This window comes from Lynx canadensis, chromosome X (genome assembly GCF_007474595.2).
Source record: "Lynx canadensis isolate LIC74 chromosome X, mLynCan4.pri.v2, whole genome shotgun sequence".
Taxonomy (NCBI): Eukaryota; Metazoa; Chordata; class Mammalia; order Carnivora; family Felidae; genus Lynx; species Lynx canadensis.
Window position 1 is genome coordinate 122,395,364 of NC_044321.2, and position 7,136 is coordinate 122,402,499.

The following is a 7,136-nucleotide window of genomic DNA, read 5'->3' on the forward strand; positions in this document are numbered from 1 at the left end:
TTAGGGAACAGGGATGATAACCGTTCTGGCTTCTTTAGGCTGATAAGGGATGGTGTTGGGGGGTACAGCAGTTAGAGTCTACCCAAGGGTCAGTCGAGAGGCCCACGGTATGGTTCTACAGGAAGGCTGGCAGGCATGAGGTGGCATAAACATTAGCAGACACAAAGAGAAAAATATAAAAATTATACTGACCAACAAGATGGCAACTTAAGATAATGTTCTTAGGGGCTCCTGGGTGGCTAAGTTGGTTGGGTGTCTGACTTTGGCTCAGGTCATGATATCATGGTTCATGAGTTTGAGCCCCACGTCAGACTCTGTGCTGACAGCCTAGAGCCTGGAGTCTGCTTCGGATTCTGTGTGTGTCTCTCTCTCTCTGCCCCTTCCCTGTTCATGTTTCTCTCTCTCTCTCTCTCTCTCTCAAATATAAATAAACATTTAAAAAAATTAAAAAAGATAATGTTCCTAGTTCCCAAACCAGTCAAACAATCTAGGAGGGACCCTAACTTTGTCCAATTATGCCCAAATGTCATCTATCAGTTCTAAGACTCTGTGAGAATTACTAGTTATATTAAAACAACATATGTCAGGGAATCTCTCATATCCCAGGTGATGGACAAGCAGTAAGTAATCAATGATGGCCCTATTCTCCAAGAGTTTGGCCCTAACTTTATTTAATTTTTTTAAAGCATCTAATGCTTGTGAGGTGTTATTTATAGCTTTGCTGAGTATAAGCAGACAGTTTGTTTTCTTTTGAGGTGTAAAACTTTTCCAGGAGCTGGGAGTCCTAATTAGAGAAAGAGTCAAGGCAGTCATTTATCATATCTTAGAGGTTGATACTATGTGGTGAACTGTCCTTGACAAATTTTTTAGTAAACATCCTTTGCGCTATTGGATAAGTTTTATCCCTCCCTAAATGAAGGGCCTGAGGCAGTGTTTTAATGATTTTTTTAGCTCTGTTAGCTCAGCAACAGTAATTACCCCTGCTCTGTTCATAAACATCCCAAGGGCTGGAGTCAGTATCCATTAGTTAGACCCCAGTTTATTTCCTTGGGAGAGTAGGTGGGATTGAGTCTCCTTTAATAGTTGATATAGTGGCACAAAAACAGACACATAGACCAATGGAATAGAATAGAAACCCCAGAACTAGACCCACAAACGTATGGTCAACTAATCTTTGACAAAGCAGGAAAGAACATCCAATGGAAAAAGACAGTCTCTTTAACAAATGGTGCTGGGAGAACTGGACAGCAACATGCAGAAGATTGAAACTAGACCACTTTCTCACACCATTCACAAAACTAAACTCAAAATGGATAAAGGACCTGAATGTGAGACAGGAAACCATCAAAACCCTAGAGGAGAAAGCAGGAAAAGACCTCTCTGACCTCAGCTGTAGCAATTTCTTACTTGACACATCCCCAAAGGCAAGGGAATTAAAAGCAAAAATGAACTACTGGGACCTTATGAAGATAAAAAGCTTCTGCACTGCAAAGAAAACAACCAATAAAACTAAAAGGCAACCAACGGGGGGCGCCTGGGTGGCTCAGTCAGTTAAGCGTCCGACTTCTGCTCAGGTCATGATCTCATGGTCTGTGAGTTCGGGTCCCGCATCGGGCTCTGTGCTGACAGCTCAGAGCCTGGAGCCTGCTTTGGATTCTGTGTCTTCCTCTCTCTCTGACCCTCCCCTGTTCATTCTCTGTCTCTCTCTGTCTCAAAAATAAATAAACGTTTAAAAAAAATAAAAATAAAAGGCAACGAACGGAATGGGAAAAGATATTTGCAAATGACATATCAGACAAAGGGCTAGTATCTAAAATCTATAAAGAGCTCACCAAACTCCACACCCGAAAAACAAACAACCCAGTGAAGAAATGGGCAGAAAACATGAATAGACACTTCTCTAAAGAAGACATCCAGAGGCCAACAGGCACATGAAAAGATGCTCAACGTCGCTCCTCATCAGGAAAATACAAATCAAAACCACACTCAGATATCACCTCATGCCAGTCAGGGTGGCCAAAATGAACAAATCAGGAGACTATAGATGCTGGCGAGGATGTGGAGAAACAGGAACCCTCTTGCACTGTTGGTGGGAATGCAAATTGGTGCAGCCACCCTGGAAAACAGTGTGGAGGTTCCTCAAAAAATTAAAAATAGACCTACCCTATGACCCAGCAATAGCACTGCTAGGAATTTACCCAAGGGATACAGGAGTACTGATGCATAGGGGCACTTGTACCCCAATGTTCATAGCAGCACTCTCAACAATAGCCAAATTATGGAAAGAGCCTAAATGTCCATCAACTGATGAATGGATAAAGAAATTGTGGCTTATATACACAATGGAGTACTATGTGGCAATGAGAAAGAATGAAATATGGCCCTTTGTAGCAACATGGATGGAACTGGAGAGTGTGATGCTAAGGGAAATAAGCCATACAAGGAAAGACAGATACCATATGTTTTCACTCTTATGTGGATCCTGAGAAACTTAACAGAAACCCATGGGGGAGGGGAAGGGAAAAAAAAAAAAAAGAGGTTAGAGTGGGAGAGAGCCAAAGCATAAGAGACTCTTAAAAACTGAGAACAAACTGAGGGTTGATGGGGGTGGGAGGGAGGGGAGGGTGGGTGATGGGTATTGAGGAGGGCACCTTTTGGGATGAGCACTGGGTGTTGTATGGAAACCAATTTGACAATAAATTTCATATATTGAAAATAAATAAATAAATAAATAATAAATGAAAAAAATAATAATAAAAAAATAAACGTCTGGTAGAACTCCCCTGGGGGGGGGGGGGGTCGGAAATAGTTGATATAGCAGGAGAGCTATTTTCTGAACCCTGGTATCCACAGCCTACAATATCCAGTAATTTCCCAACTCACATAATTGTTTATCTGTCCTGGAGTTTGTAGCACTATAGTCTCTAATTTAGTTATAATGTCCTTTTTTGCAAGGGAGTAAGGCTCTCTGTCATTATGAGGAATGAATGAGAAAAAATTAGGTTTTCCCTCATACATCCCAGGGGCTGAGAAAAATATTTAGTTAGAAGTTTTCCAGAGATGCCTCTAATTGTAATGCTGGCATTTGGATAGTTGGCCTGGAGTGGAAAGGGGGTCAGAAAAGGTGGCTCCAGTATCAAGAAGAAACTGAACCGGCTTCCTAGTTACCTGAATTTTCCAGAGTTACCCGAGGCTCTGGGCTTCCAATAGACAATTGGTTCTGGGAGCCATCCCGAAGAGCCCAGACCCCATCAATCCCTTCCAGGGACTCTGGTTTTCTGAGCCCTTGCAGATAGAGGTCCCTGGGGGCATTCAGGCTTCCGGTGATTGTCTCCACACAAGGAGCATGGCTTACAGGGCTTTGACTTCGTTGTCTCTTCTGAGGGCAGTCTTATTTCCAGGGCCCTCTATGGCCACATACGTGGCATTTGGTGCCAGGACCTCTGGAAGTCTAGTATTACATAGTACTGACATGGTACATAAGGCCATGACCAAGGCCTCAAGATTTTTTTTTTTTAAATCTTGGTTGTAATATACCCAATTGGTAGCTCGTAAGAGCTCCTTCAGTGTCCCTTCCAGACCAACAGCCAATTTTTGCATTTCCTCTGAATATCTTGGGCTGACTGACAACTTTGTCCTTTAAAATCATCTCAGCCTTAGAGGTGTCAGGGGAGATACCCATATATTTAATGAGAGATTCCCTCAACGTCTCCAGGAAGGCCATCAGGCTCTCATTTTGTGTTTGTAAAATAGTGGCTAATTTAGCATAATTTAAGGGCTTAATCTTAGATTTCTTTAATTTTTCCAAAACATAAGCTTGGAGGTGGAGCAATATCATTCCCCATTGGGATGGTCATGGTCCCAATTAGGATCTTGGGGTGGAACTGCCTGAGCTCCAGTAGTAGGGAGCTGAAAGTTCCCTATAGGACCTCCAGTCCCATGGTAATTAATGAGTTGCTCATCTCCATATCTCTTAGCTGCTACCTGAACCCCACATTTTTCTGTCTTAAGAGTCTGATTTAACAAAAGCATTATATTTTTCCAGGTCAACTTAAAAACATACTCAATATTCTGAAAAGCCTGTACATTTTTATCCGATCAGAAAATTTACCTAGATCTCTTTTTATCTGTCTTAAATCTTATAATGTAATGGTTTCCCCTTCTGGCATTCTAGCTTCTTGTAAGGGAAACATGCCTGGATAAGGTGGGTAGCAGGGAGCAGAGTTGAATTTTTTTATATAGATTGAGGACCCGAGGAGGAGGAGGTTGAGGTGGAAGACTTTCCGTCCTCCTTCTCTAGGTCTGCTTTGGATACAGGTAAGGGGCCCTTAATTGTTTCCCCTCTTGATTGCTGGGCTTTAGAAAGGTTTGCCATTAAATCAGGATCCACCTTACATTGCTTACATATATTTTGATTTAAGGCCACAAAACAATGAACATAGGGAGACTCTCCCCATTTTTCTTTACATTTGCAAAACAAGTTCAATTGTAGGATAGTATTATCATTGATATTTTCCTTCTGAAGCCATGTTTTCTCCTCCAATTTGTATTGGGGCCAAGGCTTTGTGCAATAGGAAATGAATCATAATGCATTCCAAAGGAATAATGGCCTTGGTTGGGGAATTATCCATCTATAAGAAAAAGGAAGAAAGGCATCCCTTATCTCAATTTCCTATAGCTGGCCAGGAGAAACCTGATCTTCTGACCCCGTGTTTTGGCTGGCTATGTGACTGGCAGCCAAAAGCCCTGTCAGTCTTGTGAGGTGCTGGGAGTAGCCACTCTTACCCAGGCTTGACCTTACCCCTGAGAGCTGACCTTTTCTTCCCCAATTTCTCCTACCCCTCCGTTTCCTGCCTGCAGGACCTTGGGGGTATGGACTGTGACCACTCGAGACTTCCCTGGTTGTCATAGAATGCACTAATTTTATTTTTGCCCAACAGGAACTTACATATTGATCACCCACCATTGAGGGAGGGGATTAAAGGGCCAAAGTCAAGGTCTATTTCCCTGTCTTTTTTAGCAATGCCCACACACATATGTTCCAGCCATGTGGATATCAATTTCGGCATACAATGGGCTAAGTTTAGTAAGATGGCTCCCATATATCTCAGTAAAAGCCCTTTATATTTCATCCATTCCTCATATGGCAGAGGCATCCATTCTCTGCTAAACAGAAACAACACAAATGTGGAGAATTTGGAGGCCGACACCAAGGGTATTGCTATTATTTTCCAAGCCTTTGGATCAAAGGAGGAGGAATTGAATCTTAACACAGTGCAATTTACAATCCATTTATTTTTTAAAATTTTTTAATGTTTATTTATTTTTGAGAAGGGGAGGAGGGGAGGACATAGAGGGAGACACAGAATCCAAAGCAGGTTCCAGGCTCTGAGCTGTCAGCACAGAGCCCGATGCAGGGCTCGAACTCACGAACCGTGAGATCATGACTTGATCTGAAGTCGGATGCTCAACTGACTGAGCCACCCAGGTGCCCCTAAAATCCAATTATTTTAACCTTAGCCCATCCTGACCACACATAAAATTTCTTTCCAAAGATTTCCCCACATAGACCTTCTATGACTTTCCTTTCCATTTAGATTTTCTCCCAAGCCATTTCTTTTAAAATAACCAGTCTCATTTAGGACAAGATTACTTTCTTTTACCTTCAACAAAAATATATTTCAATTTTTTATATCTTTATTTCATATCTCCTACTTCTCTACAGAGTTCCTTTTCTTATTTCCATCAGTGTTAACTACATTTAGCAGAATTTTAACTCTTAGAAATCTTAGTCTCCACTGAAAACTAAGTAGTAACCAAATGTGAACTCTACGTTACAGCAGAATTTCTTTAGATGACAAACTTATGAATCTATTAAGCATGTTTCCTCACATATCCAAATATCCTTTGTTTCTCTGCAACAAGTCAGAAGCACAAACTTACATTTAGTAATTAGTAATTAGCCTCTTATCTCGCCTGATATCCAATTAATTCAATCTCAATTCTCAATTTATCATGGAAGCAAAACTTTAACGTTTTAGGTTACCAAAAACTTTGAAAGCTGTCGTAAAAATTACCCATGAAAACTTTGAGACAGACAAAATTAACCATCATTATAAGTCACCTTTTTGCTGACAAATTGTAACAGAGATAACAAGACCTTATTTGACCTTCAGAAAACATTAGGTAGAAAAAAATTTTATGGGGGCGCCTGGGTGGCTCAGTCAGTTAAGCATCTGACTTCGGCTCAGGTTATGATCTCACAGCTTGTGGTTTTGAGCCCCATGTTGAGCTCTGTGCTGACAGCTCAGAGCCTGGAGCCTGCTTCAGATTTTGTGCCTTCCTCTTTCTCTCTGCCCCTCACCCGCTCACTCTGTCTCACTCTCAAAAAATAAACATTAAAAATTTTTTTAAATAAAAAAAGTTTTATTTACTTAATGGTAACTTTAAAGACATGTCTATCTTAAACCAACAAACTTAATACGTTTAAATATCAAATCCCTTTCAATATCAAATATGTTCCATCTGTGTTCATTTAACACAGATGTTCATTTAAAACACAGATGTTCGGGGTGCCTGGGTGGCTCAGTCGGTTAAGGGTCTGACTTTAGCTCGGGTCATGATCTCACAGTCCATGAGTGCGAGCCCCATGTCGGGTTTTGTGCTGACAGCTCAGAGCCTGGAGCCTGCTTTGGATTCTGTGTCTCCCTCTCTCTCTGCCCCTCCTCTGCTCATGCTCTGTCTCTCTCTGTCTCAAAAATAAATAAAAACATTTAAAAACATTAAAAATAAATAAATAAAAATAAAACACAGATATTCAATCTGTGTTCATTCATTAATTTGTTCCCAATTGTCTATTTCTACCTGGGGCACCAGTGCGGAAACTTGAAATGGGTTAGGGTTAAAGTTAGGGATAGGGATAGGGGTTAGGGTAGGTGTAGGGTTAGGGTAGGTGTAGGGTTAGGGTTAGGTATAGGTTAAGGCTGCCGGTCAGGCTTAGATTTTGGCTTCCAGAGCCAGCCTCTTGTGTGGGCCACTCTTCAGCAGGGCGTCAGGAGCCCCGTCGTGCAAATCCAATTGAGCTTTGGAAATGACATGGTGATTTTCCACATTCCCTCAGATTGATCATGCACCGC